The following is a 20,630-nucleotide window of genomic DNA, read 5'->3' on the forward strand; positions in this document are numbered from 1 at the left end:
TTGACCTGAAAGGTTAGTGTAGGTAGAGTACAGATTTGTCTAAAAACCTCCAATATTTTTGTTCTATCTCATTCTACTCTTAAAAATTTCTTTTCTTCTCATACTTACAAAATTTATTTAGTCTGTGAAATCCATGGTTTTGGAAAATACAGTTCTAAATTTACAAAAGTCTTCTCATATCTTTTAAGCTCACCATTTCAAATTTGCAAGCAGACCTCCCTCAAAGCACTGACCAACTTGGAAATCTGACAGAAGGGACATTTAACCACACTTGACTTTTCAGGAAACTATCCAACAGGAAACATGTATATTTATAGATGGGATATAAATGGGATTCATACTATCTGAAAATGATTTCTGATTCAGCAGAGTAAGATTTCAGCTAGTTTCAGAAAAAAAAAAAAAAAGGAAAAAGACTGATATGTAAATATTTCATCCAGTCATGTATTATATTCAATGCTTCACATACCTGGTGAAAACTGTGATCTAGTAGTCATAGAATCATAGAATCAGAGGGGTTGGAAAGGACCTTTGAGATCATCAAGTCCAACCCTTGATCCACGACCACCACAGTTACTAGACTATGGCACTGAGTGCCACATCCAATCTCTTCTTAAATACCTCTAGGACGGAATCAGATTTGTGTGCCCTCTCAGAGCTAAAGTTCAATTAGGATATATTCAAAATCTTTCAAAAATTAAACATATGCATTGTTTTCACATGAATGATGGCTTAACACTGGCAAAAAAGAAGCATTTATACCACTAGAATATTGGATCAGCAGACAACAAACACTGGTAAAATTAGCTAAGAGTTTCTCTGTATGATTGGGTCCAGCTGAAACAAGAAAATAGGTCTAAAAGGGAAATAATTAGGCCCAATTATAGAGAGGAAGAAAATGGCAATCATGTGTATTATACTCTGACATTCATTTGGACAAGTGATTGAAATCGCCTATCATACCTGAGAATAAAATCTGAGGAAAACAGTATAAATTCTATGGTAAAAGGCAATTCATCATTAGTAAGGGCATGGAGTGGATATCCTGAAATACTGTCACTTTATGATACAGGGATCAAAAGTTATAAAACATTGGTTAACCATTGGCTTGAGATCAAAATGGTGACAAAATACTGACACTGGGTTAAAGCTCATTGAAGAGAAACTGTCCTGTTAACATCTTCATTGATGATCTGGACATGGGGACTGAGTGCACCCTCACTAAATTTGCAAATGACACCAAGTTGGGTGTGAGTGTTGATCTACTGGAGGGTAGGAAGGCTTTGGAGAAGGATCAGGACAGACTTCATCAATGGGCTAAGGATAACTGCAAGAGGTTCAATAAGGCAAAATGCCAGGTTAGATCACAGCAACTCCATGCAGTCCTACAGGCTTGAGGAGGAGTTGCTTGAGAGCTCTTCAGCAGAAATGGATCTGTTGGTGCTGTTTGACTGAGGTCTTAATATGAACCAGCAGTATGCCCAGGTGGCCAAAAAGGCCAATGGCATCTAGGCTTACATCAAGAACAGTGCAGCCAGTAGGAGTAGGGAAGTGATCATCCCCCTGTACTTGGCACTGGTGAGGCCACACCTCAAGTACTGCCTTCAGTTCTGGGCCCCTCGAATTAAAAAGGACACTGAGGTGCTGCAGCATGTCCAGCAAAGGGCAATAAGGCTCGTGAAAGGTCTAGAAAACATGTCTTATGAGGAATGGCTGAGAAAGTTGGATTTGTTTAATCTGAAGAAGAGGAGGCTAAGGGGGGAACTCATTGCTGTCTACAGCTAGTTGAAATGAGGTTGTAGTGAAGAGGGAGATGCTCTCTTTTACCATGCCATCAGTGAGAGGACTGGTGGAAATGGCCTTAGGCAGAGACAGGGAAGATTCAGACCACATATCAGAAAAGTTTCTTTGTCAAGTTTCCACTCTTCAGACAGCCTTTCTGGCTGTTTTAGGCAGCCATCTCTCCAATGACACAAAGACATATTTACATTAACCTAATGTGTAAGTAGAGTGACGTTTAGAATAGTTCTGGGAATTAATAGGAAGGTTAAATATCTGCTCCATTTTCACACTTTACATTCATATTACACTCAGTCCAAGAATTTGGGATGATGAAGCTTTAAGGAGCTTTAGGCAGTTCTACCATTTTGTAAAGATGACTATACATAGCTTTCTTTTCAAACTGCTTCTTTTGGTAAGGTGCTGGCAAAACAAGTAACATAAAAGATATCTGACAGCTCTCAAGTGAAGACTGGGAGTGGAGGTCATGAAGAGAACCACACTGTTCACTGGCATGTGATCTAAACTTATTTGCTTAACAGGGTGGGTAACAATTCCTTTCCTCAAAAATAAATGTCCACAGAAACCAGAGCTTCAACATCACCAGTACACTTGAGAGCAGTATAACCTGGACTCAAAAGAATACAACATTTGCCCCTTTTAGTTGATATGTCATGTTCATGAATGAGAAAACAATTCTTTGTATTACAGCTTCTACTCATTGGATGTTCACGTAAAGTGGAGGTGTCTCCCTAAAAGGTTGTTGTTCAAAAATTTATTGCATTAACTTTTTGGCATTAGTTGCCAACTGCTTTTCTAAAAACCTTCCGTGAGTAATCAGAAATGGCCTGTGCTTTTGATGATGCCTCCTCACTATGTGATGAAAATCAGAAAGAACTCTCAGTTACAATTTTTAATTCTGATAATTGAACTTAGCTATATAAAAGACAGTTGCCAATTTTTTAGAAGTTTTCTAGGTTTTGGGTCTCATTATCATTAATAGGGTCAGAAGTGCTCAGTATTTGTGAAAAAGTTAGACTTCACAGTGAGATGACAGGATATGAGCTTTGAGTTCCTAATTTTAGACATTGCAATTTGGCAAATGATGCCTGTAAGTATTTCTGACTATGTGAAGTTGCAATTCCATGGAGTTTTTCTTCAGTTCTGAGGTCACCATGCAATGTTACACTTTTAAGTTTGTCTAGATTATTCACTGTGTTAGAGTCTTACAGTATTAATCCTGGTCAATGCCATACAGACAGGACTGATAACTACTTATGAGATCATAACTGCAGCATTGCCAGTTGATAAAGGTTAGAAACATTAGAGCTGATTTTTCCTGTAGGACACAGCATGCTAGAATTTAATTGTAATCTTGCTTCATTACCCATCACATTCCCTATTAAATAGCAAAATGATTGTCTTTATGTCTTTATTTCTCACATCCTAAATTATTGCCATTTGGGAACATAAAAAAGCATTCCTACATAGTTGAATGCATTACTTTATACTGAAAATTATTTTCTTTCTAATTACTTAGGAATTTATAGTTCAGGTTTGCCACTGAAGGACTGTCAACCTTACTTTGGGGATTTTTATAGTGATTTGAGTAGATTTAACTGTATATTATGTTTTACCCCCCAAAAAAGAACAGCTGGCCTATTTATGTTCATCAGTAAATGTCATCTCCTTTAGAAAATGAAGGGTTTACTGCATAGTTACCATCACCAAAATAACCGATATGTGGTAGAGACAGAATTTCATGTTTCTCACTTCTCTCAGGAATTATTTTTCACCTTATTAGTTAGTATTATTATTTTTAATAGTAATAATATGTATTAGATCAACAGGAACCTATCCTAGAGCACTGGAACAATTGTCAAGCTAGACCTTATTGCCAAATCCTAATAGCATCTGTCAAGGTAAGTGCACTTGTGTCTGAAGAAGAGCCTGTTTGCTTCCTTAAGAATTATTTGGTTGCCAAAAGTGTTTATTTAAATTAATTACTCTGTTTAGACAATTAGCTTTGATATTTTTCTAAGGGGAAAGGGTTTCATGGGTGACTCCAATTAAAATTCTTTGCATCATAGAATTAGATTTCAAATATTTTAAGTATCTTTAATACTAAATATATATATCCAGAAATGGATAGCATAAAATGGTTTTACATTCCTGTTATGCAATTCTTTACAAAAATTAAAATCAACTGGAGTTTCCCCTGTTTATGAATTATGTGATTAGGCAGTATGTTTATACAGTTTTCCTTTAGAGATGACAGAAGTTTTAATTCTAATACACTTAATTTAATGGAAAATATGATATGTCCATTAATAACTAAAATGTAGCTTTTATGTTTATAAACTAGAACACCGGTTTTATAAATAAATTAAAAAAAAACCCCTCAAACTGAAGACTACTTGCATATACAGTCTGTGAATGGCAATAATAAAACTCAATTTTGTGTCACATTTCTAATTTGTATACACAACAAGTATTTTGCTATTTCAAATCCTAAGCAGTCATGTGGATTTGGTATTTAGTTATGAAGATAAAAATGTTGCTTTATCATTAAAAGAAGATTGAGTTTTGAGTAAATTCACATAATATTCTGATCAAAGGTGTGCTCTCAGATAAAAATCATATGGCATATTGGCGTTTTTTCTAATGACACTTTGATATTTGCTCCTACTTTATCTCTTCTATTATTAAATTCTTTTTCTTAAAACATATTTATTGCAATCTTTATTTTCTCAGTTATTGTAATAACTATGGTAATGAAATGTGAGCTTAATTATTTTTACATAGGCACACAAGTTTAAATATACCCAAGTCAATCTTCTACTTTGACTGTTAAAATTAACATTTTAAAATAAGAAGCAATGTAAATCTTTATAATAATGAAATAATCCTTTTGCTACAAGTGGTCTAGTTTTATAAATCATTTTCACTTGTGATTATAGCTAGCAGCCTTATGTTATATTAATTTCACCAACCCAGAAAATAAGGATTTGAATTGCAGTCAAGTCCCAAGACAGTGAAATCAGGATCAGTTGTATTGTCTTAAGTGATGCTGCCCATTTCCACAGTGCTGGAAAGTCATCCCCAATCAAACAAATCCATACATTTATTTTGCATAAGTCTCTTTCCTTTCTGCAGACACAATATTAAACTGTCTGGTTGTTTAATTATTTTTTTCTTTTTTTCTGCTTTTTTATAGGAACAGAAAATAAGAAGGAGCTGGTTTCTTTGGGAGTTATTGCAAGCAGTCTAGTGGATTGGGGGACTGAAGTGATTGGCACTGAGCACTTCAGAAAATCAAGCCTCTAGTTTATGATGCTGAGACTAAATGACACACAGGATGATGGCTATGTGACACGCAGTAGAATACTAAAATAATCATGGTCCCTTTGCAGTATTGCAGTGTAATAAAAGCACAATAAAAGCAACTGCCTCTAACCTGAGTGATTTTCACAGCTTTCCATTTAGTGCCTAGGAAAGTTACTGTTTTATTTACATTGATCCAGCATTCAGGATTTCTGAATGTGAAGGTCACCTCTTCCTGGATTAAACTGACAGTCCATTACAAAACCCAAAACCAAACCAAACCAAACAGTTGAAAGCGATAGTTTGTCATAAACCTTCAGAATCTCTCCAGCTATTGAAGTCTTTTTTCCACACATGTGCATTTTATCCTTTCATTTTGCATCTTTCATGAAGTGTCAAGTAGGTCTATTTGCTCAGAATACTATATTTGCAAACTAAAGAACTGCAGGGTTCATGCGCTGACCTGAGACCATGGATACAGCTTGACTGTCCTACCTATAGCTCGACTTCAGCCTGCACCATCTAGCATATTCCCAAATTATGTTTTGAAGCAGCTGAAGGACAGTTTGCACCAAAGACCACCCTCAGAAAGCGGTTTGATGTGAACAGCTTACTTTGGAGCATCAGAGAAGGTAACCATTTGGACACCAGCTATGTCAAGTCATTTGTTCTCAAAAACAGAGGAGTTCCTGGAGCATTTTATTTTTTAGGAGAGCTTTTGCCTCAAAGAAAAGCTTTGAGCCCTTTATGCATGAATTTCTTCAATCAGTACCTAACTGCAGCTCCATCATGCCCATCCACTTTGCCAAGACAACAGAGCTGAGAGGAAGAGAGGGATGAAGCGAACAAAGTCTGTGTGGGAGGTAGAGTTAACATATAAATACACCCCCCTCAGTCAAAGCATAGCCTTGTCTATTTATCTACCAAGCTGCCTGCTGTACCCAAAGAGATGAAGTGGTGCAATGGGACACAGCAGAGGACAAGTGTACTTTCTGAGACTACTGGAACAACAGATGGACCTAACTTCATTGTTACTCTATTTGCCACTACTATGCTATTTACCTTTGTCTCCATCTGTTCTTTCTTGTCATGAGCTTATGTTGTGAAAGCTCTGGATCAGTGACTGCACCTTGCCAAGCTCAACAGGGTTCTGATTGCTGCCTGGAGACAGGCTGTTAGGCTATACATTCATAAGGAAAATTATGCCACAGCTACTCAGTGAAAGTTATACTATGCAGTCCAGACAGCTGGTTGTTTAGTGTTTTACTTCAGTAGAACTTGGTGTTAAAGAATGAAATATACAAAGGCCAACACACAGAGAAAAATATGACATCAAGTTAAACAGTAAGAATAACTGTAGGGGAAAATGGGAACTAAGGATATAGTCACCTAACTCCTGGCTTCAGACAGCATTTAAATCCATATGAGATTCATATCTATGTGTCTCTGCAGAGATTACAGCCAAGAACATGACCAGAGACCTAGTGTATTTCTAAATAAGTCTGGAAGAAAGGGACGAGCTACTGATACCACTCCTTTTCTCTGATAATTCAGTAATAGAGCACTTCACTTGTGATGCAGGACAGCTAATATCAAATTCGTTTTTCTGCCTGGGTAGATATGAACATGTATCTCCAACTACAATCAGTAGGAAGCTGGGTATTCGGAGATGAGATTCAGTCACACTCCTCAGTTGAGTACTATGTGGAAAGATAGAGTTTTCTGGCCCAAAGAAAGATGGAAAGACAGAAAATGCAGTAATGAGTCTATAACTTCTTGCCATGGCAGCCAGCTTGAAGCTGGCAGACCTGAGATTCCATCTCTATTGTTCTGTTTTATGTTGGATCCAACTGCATATATCCTACACAGTAACTGGATAAGAATCAAGACTCCTAAGGAATGTTATGAGAAATACACAGACAGATAGTCTATAGAGAGCACCCAGCTGAGTACTACTGACAAGGTAACAGTATCCCTTTTCTTACATCATTATAAATCGCAAATCATAGTAAAGAAAGTTTAACCTGAATGCTTGAACACTCTTAGATATAAAATTATGTAACTGAGTATCAATTAAAATTTGTAATCCATTTTTTCCACTCATGAGAAGCTTCGACATACAAAATGAGACAAAGAAAAGAGCTTTTGAGGGGAAAGGATAATTTTGTGATTACTGCAGTTCAAGGTACACATAGAATTCTAGCCTCCCTTCTTTCATCATGGTTTTAGTCTTATCCCTTAAACCAAGTCCTCTACATGCAAGTGATGAGCATAGTGAGCTTTTTTTTCCTAGATATCTACTGTAAGAAAAATAAAATAAGATTTAAAGAAGTAGCAAGAACTCATGGCTGCAGCAAAAGTTATTTGAAGCTGTCCTGTCTGCTGCTATCATTCTTTATAGTGGCAGGTCTCCCAAGATATGAAATGCTAAGGAGTTTCAAAGCAATCAAAAAGTTTGATTTCTTCACAGTTTCTCCTTCGTGTTCTCATGTCTTGTGTATCAATAGTCATTAAAGATGAGACAGTACATACAGATTCAATTATTATTTTTTTAGTGGAAGTGAATGAGATTATTGAGTTTTCTTTACACTGTACTTCCAAACATTTCTCTATTTGACCAGCTCTTTATCACCTCTCCTGACTACATCCACATTCCACCTGTCACTTTTACTGTGACTGCACAGTTCTGGTAATCTCTTCCCTTCTCTGCATTTCTTATTCTTGTATGTTTTCTCTCAGTATGTCTGTCCTTCTTCACCTGTGCCTATGTTCCTACTCGGTATTCCTCTTTCCTTCCCCAGACTCTTCTTTCCAGTTAGGTGCAGTTCTTGATTTTCTTTACTTCCTTGGCAGTAACACCCGAAGCACTAAAAACGTTAGTGAGACAGGGTATACCTAGTGCAGGAGTAGGTTAGAGACCTCAGATCTCATACCAGTGAGATAACACCTAAAGTTGCAGTAGCAGTTTAACAGATTGTTTTTATTCATTCTGCAACTATTTAACAGCCATTTAACTGGTTGACCTCAGCCATAGTATGAAGCCTGAAAGATTTTTACTTATAATGAGTGAAATGTTTAGAAAACAAGTCCTATGAGGAGCAGCTGAGGGAACTGGATTTGTTTAGTCTAGAGAAAAGGAGACTCAGGGGAGATCTTTTTGCTCCCTACAGCTACCTGCAAGGCAGTTGTAACAAGGTGGGGGTTGGTCTTTGAAGTAATTTGCAAGTGGACAAGAGGAAAAAGCTTCAAGTTGCACCAGGAGAGGTTTAGATTAGCTATGAGCAAAAATATCCTGACTAAAAGGATTATCAAGAACTGAAACAGTCTGCCAGGGAAGTGGTTGAGTCACCATCCGTGGACTTTTTCAAAAGATGTGTGGATGTGGTGCTTAGGGGCATGGTTTAGTGGTGGACGTGGCCGTGTTACATTAATGGTTGCACTAACTTTTTGTGCTGGTTTTACTGGTCTTTTCCAGCCCAAATGAGTCTGTGATTCCATGGTGCTTATGGTGAACAAGACTGACACAGCTGGTGACATGAACATGCGGAGTGCAAAACAGCAACTTTTTAAACAACAATTAGTAAGGTTTTAAAAGCATATTCTATCTATAGCATAGCCTTAAACTGTGAAAAATTAACATGCTAAGTGATTGGACGGCAAAATGTGAAGCATATAAAAAAGCTGGCATGAAAAGAAAGGCATTTTTTTTTCAAAATTACCCTGAAAAAATTGTAAGACTGCAGTAGTTTAAAAATATTCATTGTAGAAGGTGATAACACAAATTAGAACAGGAGAATCAATATGCCTATAATGAGAAGCTGTGGTTCCACAACCTGTTTTGTGTGGTGCTATCATTGGCTCAGATTGACAACAGATCAAACGTAGCTTAAGACATGCAAGCAAAACAAGGTTTTGTTATTCCATGAAAAACAAGTGTGAAATGGATTTGTGGGGTCTACACAGGCACATTTCCAGAGCCTGATAGGGGTTTCAGTGATATGGCCACCTGCCATCAGACATCAGGTTCAAAGCGCTAAAAATACTTTCAGAATATTGTAAAGCCATTGAATACCAGTTCAGTGAACAATATACACAGGAGAACACATTCCTCAAAAAGTATTATGGGAATATTATTACCTGTTGAAAATTCATGTAGCCTATCTTAAAAAGAAAACATGCACTATAGCTGTTTGCTGGAAGACTGGGCATGTCTAGTAGATCAAGGATGTAATAACTTTGGAACAATTCTGAAGCTGAAAGTCTCTTAAGCCTGCCACGTTAATGGAACTAACTAGCAGAACAAAATAAATGCAACTACATCTTTGGTGAACTTATGTTTTGGTATCTGAATATGATTTAGTCCTACGTGAATGGAAAGGACACGCATTTGCAATTTTCACTTAGTAAGGTACCACTGGCTTAATGTTTATAAAACAGCAGCAACTGATGAACATTAAGTCAAATGCTATGCAGTCTGCACTGGCAAATATGGAAGAAAAATGTGAATGATTACTATGAAAGCAAATGTATACTATTGCAAAGTTTGTTTAGAACAGCACTCCATAACCAAACAGAATCCAACAAAACAAATCAAAGTAAAATATTTTAGTCGTATGAATAATAACTATGTGAGTAACAGTAATGATATCGAATGGGAGGAATGCATCAACAAGGCTGAATTTAAAAAGCTTCAGCTGAGAATGGGTATCATAATTCATTGCAAAGGTTTAAAAATATTATACCTTTCTGTTTAGAAATCATCCCCTTCTTCTAACTCACTCCCAGAAATCTTTACTTTATAATATAGACCAGGTAGTTGTACAAATAAGAGATCAAAAAAAGTTTATTTTTATAATTTTACTTAAGACTGAAGCATTAAAGGATATTCTATTTTATGAAGGTGACAGTATGAGAATAGGCTCTTCTTTGTCCTTTTAGTATCATCCTATAAATGGTAGTGGTTTTGTCCACATTTTAAGGAAAAAAACATCAATGTGGATAACAAAATAAAGGCTTAAGAATCTAAACAATCCTTAACTCCCAAATAGTAATCTTGTTTTTTGGAATCACCTAACTCCATAGGCACACAGATGTCTTTGAGTATCTAAAGTTATTTTCCCACATATGAAATTATATATTCTGGGAAATATGAAGGCAATTCAGGATAATGTAAGCAGTTGCTTAATCTCCCTTCGCTGTCAGGAGGAGATGATGACAGCAACCTTAAGCATAAGAAATCAGATCAAGATTTTAGGCCTGTCCAGATGACAGTGAACACCCACAGTTTCCTTATTTAAGGAGAGAACCCTGAAACATTGGTCACAGTAGTGATAAGAATAAAAAGAAGTAAAATTATTTGGACAGTAAGAGATGGGCTCATTTCTCATAACACAAATTAGTAGAAGGTAAACTGTAACCACAGGTAGTTTCAATCATAACATCTCGTTATGGTATATTCTGGCTGAGAACCCTCTTCACTCTTTCAAATGGAGCTGGAGCAGCATGAAGCCCAGAAATGCATGAATCATCAGACCATAAAGACAGTACTATATTGTGTGGGGTTATGACACTCAGCTGGAAAGGAAGACACCTATGTTTTTGGGATTTTGTAGCTGATTGCTTTATATTTTTCTCTTGGGATATTTATTTTTTGTAGTCTATGTTGGTTTTACGTTATGTACATTCCTGTTCCAATGATCAATGATCTACTTTTTCCTAAATTAGATTTAAATTTCCTTTTAACAACTCTCCTTCCGCACCCTGCATTTTTCTGGCTTTGGCAATGTAGAAGCTCATGTCTAAAGTTGTTTCTGTCCTTCTTACTGTTATTATAGCCTTAGTGTTATGACACTGTCTTGCAACATGGAGCAGGAAGGTTGAGGTCAGCTCAGAGTCAGTCTAGACTATGTGTCTTACCATCATGACTGGTCATTTGGATGACTAAGCAAAGTCTTCTTTTCTTCTGGAAAAGAAGTTTGCTGTCTTCTGTTAGACAGGTGTTCCATGGAGATGGACAGACACACCAGATGTGTCAACAAGACCATGAAAGATTTCTGATTTCTTTCGATGCAAGAAAGATTGCACCACTGCAGAGATAGATACCTAATTTACACTGACTCTTAGGTGGATGGGAAGCCTGTTTTTACTTTTCTGAAGTATGCACCGTGTGCTGAGGCGTGTAGATTTGTAGGATTGTATCTTCAAAATCAAATATGAGGACATTTTAAATAAAAATAGTCCACTAGTCACTGATTATAGGGAGGGGAGACAGTATTCTTATTGCAGATGGGAAAGAGTATCCAGTTACTTTTATAATATTTTGGGGTAGTAGTACTTAATGGCATCAAGGAGGAGAGCTAACTTTACTGCTTCAAAAATATTTTAAGAGTAGGATTAGGTTCAGTGCAGAAAAATAACCAAAATACCTGAGGCAGTGGTTTTGGAGCAACTTCCTCTCACCTGCAGTAGCTAAACACAAACAGAGCTGTAACTGTAACTCTCAGTCTTTCTGTGGCTTATTGGTTTTGAAGGAAAACTAAGAAAGAAAGAGCACTGAATATTGAGAGAAGAAAAGCAGAACTCATTCATTAACATTAGTGAACCACTCAGCCAGCTTTTTTTCCTTTCTTTTTTTAAAGAGACTACATTAATACTCTCTATGCTTTGATTAGGAGAGTGTGCATAAGACACATCTAAGCACCACTTAACATACCCCTCTTGTCAATCTTTTGCACATAATATACCTGGCAATATTGGGTCACCAAGGAATGATTAATACAACCTCATGTAAATCAGTTCCGGAGCAACTGATACCATGGGATTCTTACTGGCAAGTCAAAATAAAATCAGAGGAGTTTGTTGAGGTTCGTGGTTTTGTTTTGTTTTGGTTTGTTTGTTTATTTGTTAGTTTGTTTTGGAGGGAAGGCCATGTGTTGCTAATTCTATTGTTAATTGACTATTCACATACTGAAGGTTGAGCATACATTTCTGAGTTAAGCCACAGACTCTAACCATATTTGTACTATGATTAACAGGATTTGCTGAGTAAAAAGCACTTTTAAACATCAAACAGTTTTAGCTGCCCAAGCTGCAGAACTGTATTAAGATTTTGTCAATTAAGAGATGTGCACCAAATTTAAGGGCTCTAACTGATGGGTGTATAAATAAGACTTTTTCGAAGATTTGCATTTTTAGAAACTGCTGAGAGCCCACCCTCAGAAAATCTGCTTTTTCAGTGTATTCTTAGGGTTTTGATTGACAAGAAGGCTAGGACTGGGATGGCTGAAAAGGTTACAGTGTCCCCCATCCCTGCTGTTCTAGAGTCAGATTCTGCAGGAGCACGTTGTCAGCTCAGCCTCCTCAGCTGACTAACAAGCAAGTTGTGCAGGTGAACAGAGCAGGCAGGGGGCGTGGTAACTGTTTTCACCCTCCCGCACCTCCTGCCATGCATTGGGAAGTGCCCTAAGAAGACAAATTTTCTAAGGGGGAACACTCAGCAAAGTCTGAGCTCCTTTAGGAAATGCTGTTTAGACAGTGAAATTTATGGATACTAAACAAAAATCATAGGTGATGCTATCCCAGATTAGAAACCCAAAAGATCCCTTCCTAAAATCCTAATTTAAGACTCTAGAGTTTCCACTAATACTCTTGTAAAGCAGTTTACCTTACTGTACCACCATTTACACAAAGAAAGTGTTTTTCAAGAACTTACTTAGTATCTTACTTTTCTTAAACACCTTAAGTGTTGTTGAGCTTGGAGGCTATTGAGCTTTGATACTACAATGAATGCATTTTTGTGGAACCTTCATCATATTGTTTTGTCCTATTATGTCTATATTTTTCTTTAGTCCATCTATTAAAGTGTTTGTGGTGGTTCGGACTTGGCTCCCTGCCAAATGCCCAAAGACTCAGTAGCAGCTCCCCCCTTCCCCCTCCCTTCTTCCCCCAGGGCAAAGGAAAAAAAACTATGCAAATTGAAGAACCCGAAAATCAAGCTAGTTATATAAAAAAATATATATTTGATGTATATTACAGTTAAGATGCTATGTACACAGCAAAAAGGAATCCAAACACCCCCCGAAGGGATAGGGAAAGGGGAAAAGGAACAAAAGGAGACAAAGAAGGGACACTGAGCAGATATACGCAATCAAACCTGAGAACTAGTAAAATAACTAGTAAAACAAATCTCACTATGTCCCTTAGAAAAGCAGGATTAGCACACACGGCCAGCACTCTGCTATCCTCCACGTGGCAGGCCAGCGGTCGCTGCAGGCCTCAGCCTTAGATAAGCGAGACCAACGCAGGGACCCACTGTTCCTGAACCTCACCGGAAGAGAAGAGAGCAAAGGCCTCTCCTCCCTTCTTATTTATACCCTGATTTACGTAAAAATCATATGGAATACTGGGAACACTGCCCCTTCTCTGGTTACAAACTGGTAACCAAGGAAGGCCTAGATTAAAACCACCACAGTGTTATACGCTTTTCTGTCAGAAAAAAAAAGATTACTAAGTGAGCAACATAAGCAGAATGAAGCAAAACTTTTAATTTCTTGAATCTGCAAAGAGCACAGAGAAGTGTCTACTTCTCAGTAGCCTGTATTGTTCCAACTTTAGAATTCTATAGATTTTCACATGCAGAGCCAGTGACTATATTTATGATTCTACCCATATGTTGAATGAACTTTGAGAACATTAGAAAAAAAAAAGAAAATCCTTTTAAACTCAGTAGGAAAGAGGTGCATTGTCGCAGAGCAGGCACTAGAAGATACTGTACCTCATCAAAATGAAATACTGAAACTTCCTGGTTCTGAAAACAGGAAAGCAATTATCTTTAAAAGTGTTTCTCCTTTCCCAGCTAACTAATTCACATATAAAACAATGGAACTGTACTCATACTTCTCCACCTATTTCTCTTATTTTGGCTTATTTTCCTCTTGTACATTTAGTCCCCTACAAGATCAGTACTGGTCTTATAGAAGATATGTGATGCAATAGTTCTTTTGTCCTCTTATTTTTCCAGTCATATAACGGGATATAGACACACAGGGATATAGGGATGTACTAGTACAGTAGCAGTACAAACTTTTTGGTGCCCCTGGCCTTCATGCAGAACTGCAGGTAGTAAGAGTCAAACTAGAGTGGGATCAAGATTTCATGTAGGGAAGTGCTGCCTGGACTCAAATGAGTCCAATTCAGAATAAGCTTGCTGGTCTGTGACAGAAGTGTTTTGATATAGAGAAATATTTTTCCAAGCATTCAGCAAATAGGTCTGAGCTTTTCACAAAGCTAATTCAGCAACGAATGTATTTTGGTTTCACAGATACATAGGGTTTAAACATGTATTATTCCCTTTCAAATTACACTTTATAGTGTATTATACCCTCAGAGAAATTATTCATAAATGGCACTAATGAGTGTCAAGCTGCATTGCAAGACATTTTGAAAATTGTCCTATTAATTAATGGAGTAATTAAGCTTTTGTCAGTGACATATCATATTTCTGACAGAAATAGATGGACTGTGTAAGTCTGTGCTAGGCAGCTATCCAGACAGCCACTGTGTTTAATGGATGGCAGCAATTTAGTCCAGGTTTATGGTGATGGGACCACCTGCATAGGGGGAGCTGGCAACCTGCATACACAAACAGCACTTTGCACTTCTCCTCAGTAAAATCATCTTAGTTCTAGATTGATGTAGTTCTCCCTAGGATGACACATTAGCTTTTTGCCATTAAACCATAAGTACTGTTTCCCCAAGATTTTGTGACAAAAATGTCAATTAACTTTCAACTTTCATTTCCATTTAATTTTTCGTTCTCCTTCTATTTGCATATTAATGTGAACATGGTGCAGAACTGTTAGATTAAAATACCTTGCTAGGGCTAATAGCATGTAATGCATACTTATTGAGTATAATAGTTATGAAAACATAAAACTTTTAGAAAAATAGATTTTCAAGTTGCCATCTCCTCCAGGAAAAAATTGTTTAGACATCTTTCCCATCAGCTGCCTCACAAACACCCTGGGTGGAGGGGGTGACATACACAAAGATAAACACTTCAAATAGAAAGCGGAGGGGGAGAAATTTCTAAGTGCAGATCAAACACAACGTGTATATAGATGTATATAGATGCATAAATACATTATTTTATTTCCTTAGTAATAAAACTCTATAAATTCTGATAATAATTTATAGTGTGGTCTCATTTAACAAGATCTTAAAATCCAGAGGAAAAAGGGCATGAAACGGGACAACTACAGTGGTGAACTAATTTTACTTCCGTGGTTACACAGTCCATATGCTTAGATTTATTAGTTGCACATCTTAGAACACAACTGAGTATTTTAAAATGTAGATGAGCAAAATTATTGAGCCAGCACTGACATAAAATATCCACTGTCTTACCTGGCATAAAAGGCAGCAAGCTAACTTCGGCAGTTAAACACTGATTTGTAGGTGACCACTTCATCACTACACTTCTTGCAAATGAAACACTCATGATGGAATGACAGGGAAGGTTCTTTTGCTGATCAAATGATTTAAAGTCTGGGTTTTGTTAATTTCATGAAGCTGCTAAACTCATCAGAATTTAGACACTCAGGACTGCGCACTGTAATTGACATGTCTAAAGTGTGAAAATGTCTTACATTTAAAATACTGGGCCAAATCTACTCCTGTTATATGTAACTGAAACAATCAGACAAATATCAATGACTGAATTGTCCAAGACTAAATACAATAACTAAATATCAATGTATGTGAAATAACTGTTGTCTGATCCCAATCATAATACATGAGTTTGTCTGTGGCAAAAAAGAAAAGAATATATGGAAGCTGATGTAAGAGATAAAACAAATATAATGTTCAGGCTTGATCCTCTCCATGGTCAGGAAGACAGCTTGAATATCAGCTCCCAGGATAAATCCACTGTCCTGAAAGACTGGATTTGGACTGTTTAGATTTCACTTGTCAGACATTTTAGAATATTCTGTCAGGTGTTCCTAACATCACTTTGGGACATTTGGTAAGCGTCCAATACATTTAAATGAAAATGGTGATTCATTACAATGCCTAAGACACAAGAGTTACTTTGTCATAAATTATAGGTAATCTGCACTTTTACATTCGCTCAATTACCAGTAATAGAGTTTTAATGCAGTACTTACATGGTGTTAGAGAGAAATCTTCAGTACTACTAGATTTATCTCAAGGAGGAAATGAAAACTAAATTGGAAAGGCTGGTACAGAAGAAATGCTGATAGGGCACCAGGGAATGGAAGCAAAGACAGAAAGCCATATCAGTCACAAGAAAGAGAGAAAGATAGAGTAAATATAAGATAGAAGAAGATTAAAAAATTCCATGTGAAGGAAAATTGCAGTGCACTAAGGACACTTGAAGGAGGAGAGACATAGCAGAAAGGGTACTAAAAATGGGGGAAGAAATGGAGAATGAGAAGAGTCAGTCACATGGAATTGATCTGCTTTTAGATAAACTCTGAAGAATAACATTATAAATGTAACAGAAAATACAAGGAGAATATGCTGATTGTGTACCTTTTCCTGCAAAATTTATCCAGAGAGAGAGAGAAAATGCAGAAGTCAGTTTCAAATGATTCCCAGATAGTCCCTTCACTGCTTTAATTCAAATGTGGCTGTTTCCAATTAAATTTTCAAGCTAACTTTAGGTGCCTCCACAATTATTGAGCACTTTTAGAAAGAGTTGAATGGGATCTAATTTGCGCAAAATCAGACTGATTCTACTTTAATGAAATACCTAACAACAGACTGAAATCTAGTAATTTTACACACAGGTTGGAAGACTATTCCTGTTCTTTGGACATAGTTCTGTAGATTCATGAACTGGTCTTTTGAAATAAAGATGGGAGCGATATCAATATAATCGGGACACTCACCTAGCTAGAAATCTAATGGTATAGGTGTTTTGGATTTAAATTAACTGGAATCCAGAATATGGGATGCACCAGTTCATTATGAAAAAGTAGACAAGGAAGTATAGTTGAAAATAAAGGCTGTTTTCAAAACTTGCATACATTCTCCTCTTGCCTGATGAAATAAAACAAAATAAAAATGTATTTCAAAAATGATCACAGGAAAGTGGGAAAAGAAAAAAATATATAACAACCTAATCAAAGCAAATCCTACACAACCTAAAAAAACCCCCAATCAAACAAGAAAACCTCAAACAAAAAATCTCCCCAAAGAGGCAAAATATAAAACTTCTAGAATCAGAAATGCAGATCTACTTCAAAAAAACAAAAAAAATAAATAATAAATAAATAAAATCCTGAAATTTGGAAAACCCAGAGTCAATATTCCTGTTGTATCTTACTCTACCACATAGTTAATTTAGAATGACATACTAAGGGCTCATTACACAGTCTTTGATGAGGTTATTCATCTGGAATGTAAGAGACTGTGATTGAAATCTCTCATCTGTGTCAGAGAGCCCAAGGACAAGATTCAGGCCTGGTGTTTTGTCCCCAGCTTACACTGTTGTTTGCAAGGTTATTTGTAGCCCTGGGATTTTGTACTTGCTCTTCATTTGACCAGAAATTTCATAGTCTAAATGAAAGCTTTTCTGACTGAAAGTTCTGTAAAAAATGTGGTACTCCCACCATTAACAAGTTCCACAGTCACAGAAAATAGTTCTCCTGTACCAAGACCATGACAAGTACCAGCTCTTGGTTTTCTTTTAATAAAACTCCTTTATTGGTTCTCTAAATTGCCTATACTTTACTGTCTGACTCATCCAGGCCTTTTTGCTGCTTTAGAATCTTAAATTATCTCCAAAACTTTTTTTTATTTTCTCTTCAAGCAACAATTGACCACCTCATTTATATCTTTTAGAGCTTGCTAGCGTCAAATAGGCTATTCTTTGTAAAATGATTTTCAGCAAATCAGTTGTAGAAACAATTATAGTCTTTTGAATATGATAATATGAATCAGTTGTAGAAACAATAATCTTCTTTGTTGCTTTTTATTTTTTTTAAATATGTACTGGAAGAAGAAAAAGAAAAAAACCCTCCAAATACATATTGCTTAGAAAAAAATTCTTCTTTACAAAAATATTTTATCATGGTTTTAGTTTAATGTATATCACAAAACACTTTGTCATATAAAAAGAATAAAGATGATTGTAAACATAATATCTAATTTTTTTTTCTTCAATATATGTATTAGGGCTGGAATTTCAGTAAAATTTCTCTAACAGCTTTGAACTGTAAAACTTTATCAATCAGCTACTGGATTTATTTTAATTAAGTTTGATTAAAAACTGCTTACAGTACCTGGGCACACAAAACTTTTACATATGTGAAAGCCAGTTATTTAAAATAATTTCTTATTTATTAAGCAGCAAAAATATTTTTCTATATCAATGGCAAGTTAATTAAAATTAATTAAAGAAATTAACAAAAGCCTTTTCCACTGAATGGAGTCAGAGAAAAAACAGAGAAAATATTTTTTGGCATTTTTCAGATATTCAGGAAAGCATTCACTGATTATAGTACGTAAAAACGTGAATTACTACAATCAAAATAGCTACTAGAATTATTGAAACTGCACAACATTCATGGAACTGGAATTTTATCATCAGGTAATGATTTCTGTGTCATGTAAACTTTATAAAGAATATTTGTGTTATGCTGGGAAGGCAAATTTTTTTATAACAAACAAAGCAATCCAAACTGAGAGCACTGAAGATGGCAAATACCAAAGCATTCATCTAAAAGACTAAAAGAGACAAAATAACACCTGAATCCCTTTGTTTTCCTTCAGATCATATATTCTGTAAAGCATAAATTCCTGAGGAATTCATAGTTTCCTCTAATTTTTAAATTACTGTCATGGTTTTGCCCAACCAGTCAGCCCCTGGGGCTGAGGATGGTTTTTTCCAGGTGGATTTCCAGACAAAAAGGCCAATCAAAACTCTTAGTGACGCCTTTGCTAATTACATATTTAAGAAAAAACAGAAGAGAAGGTTGTGACGCAGTTGAAATTAGGCAGCCAGTAGGAGAGGCAGTAAGCCCCAGGTGGGTGCCAGGACCTCCTCCTCCCCTGGCTTGGGCCGGAGGCAGGTGTAGCACTGAAGCCACCCTTCTCTCATGTAAGAGAGTGAAGAAAAAAAACTTTAGAGAAGGACTAACTGCTTGGACAGAGAAACACTGCAGAAGAAATTCTAGCAAAGAGAGAATGAAGTGTCCAAGGTTGAAGCTGGCAGCTGCAGGAGAGAGAAGAAAAGTGAGAAGGGGGGGTTTGTTTCTCCCTCCTTTCACTCTCTCCCTTCAGCAGGGAAAAGACTGAAAATAAATCTCTGCCACTTATAGAAGTTTGTTGGGGTGAGGAAACCCCCGTGCTGCTCGTGGAAGAGCCTACACTGGAGTAAGTTAATGTATGAAGAAGCCGAAACTTTATGAGACACCTGAGGTGAAGCAGAGTCCTGTTGAAGATTTGTGACCCTGAAGAAAACCTACGCTGGAGCAGAAAACGGCTCGGGTAGGGATGTTGGGATCCATGTGTGGGATCCATGCTAGACCCATGCTGGAGAGGTCTATCAAGGACTGTTCTCCCATGGGGAGGGACTTCCACAGGGAACAGGGGTGGACTCATAAGCCATTATCCCCTGTAATCCCGTGGAAGAAGATCCATGGTAGGAAAGAGTCCCCTTGCAAGACCATGGAAGAAAAACCTTCAGGATCTGGGTAACCCCCAGCCTCCGGTCTTAGCCCAGGAGGGGGTTAGGCCCAGCCCTGGAGGCCAACACAGAGCAAAAGAGAAAGAGAAAAAAGTTCCAGCTGCGACAAGAGTGCTGCAGAGTTACTGAAGAGATTTAGAGCTCTGAGAATGGAAAAAAGAAACCACTTTTCCTCCTTGGACTGATATAAAAGGGGGAGAGAAGTATTTTCTGTAAATACATAGTACTTTTACTTAAGTAGAATTGTTATAGATGTAATTCCTTAGGAGTTTTTATTTTGCTAGTAATAAATGTTCATACTATTTTCCCCAAATCCAGTCTCTTTTGTCTGCATGAACCTTCCCTCATTTTATAGTAATTGGGAGGGGGGTGGGGTGAAAGCAAATTGACCCAGAGCAAAATCACGACAATTACTTATAGAAGAGACTTCAGCATACTAAAAAGTTTTTTTGGTGGTGTGTGAAAATAGTGATGAAGAGGATCCAAAGGTTGACAAGCCATTAGCCATGTGATCTTTTATTTGTTTACTAGAAACAATTAATATTCTTGAATAAAAATGAGGATGATATTAGCAGTAAAACAATACTATTTTAACAAAGTAATGTTTTCTGAAAACACCTCAGACACTGCTGTCCTTTTTTAGTCTAACATATTTTAAACATGCTACAGTATGCTGAAAGATATGATGTTAGATTGATGGTGACAAAATGGCTGAGTTCAGACAGTCATGCCTAGCTCCTTCAAACAAAAGTCATTCAGGAAAATGGGTTGATGACTAGGGTTACTTTGCTCCCTGCTTCTCCAGTTAGGCAAA

Source organism: Myiozetetes cayanensis, unplaced genomic scaffold (genome assembly GCF_022539395.1).
Source record: "Myiozetetes cayanensis isolate MyiCay16 unplaced genomic scaffold, myiCay2020 scf5-8, whole genome shotgun sequence".
Taxonomy (NCBI): Eukaryota; Metazoa; Chordata; class Aves; order Passeriformes; family Tyrannidae; genus Myiozetetes; species Myiozetetes cayanensis.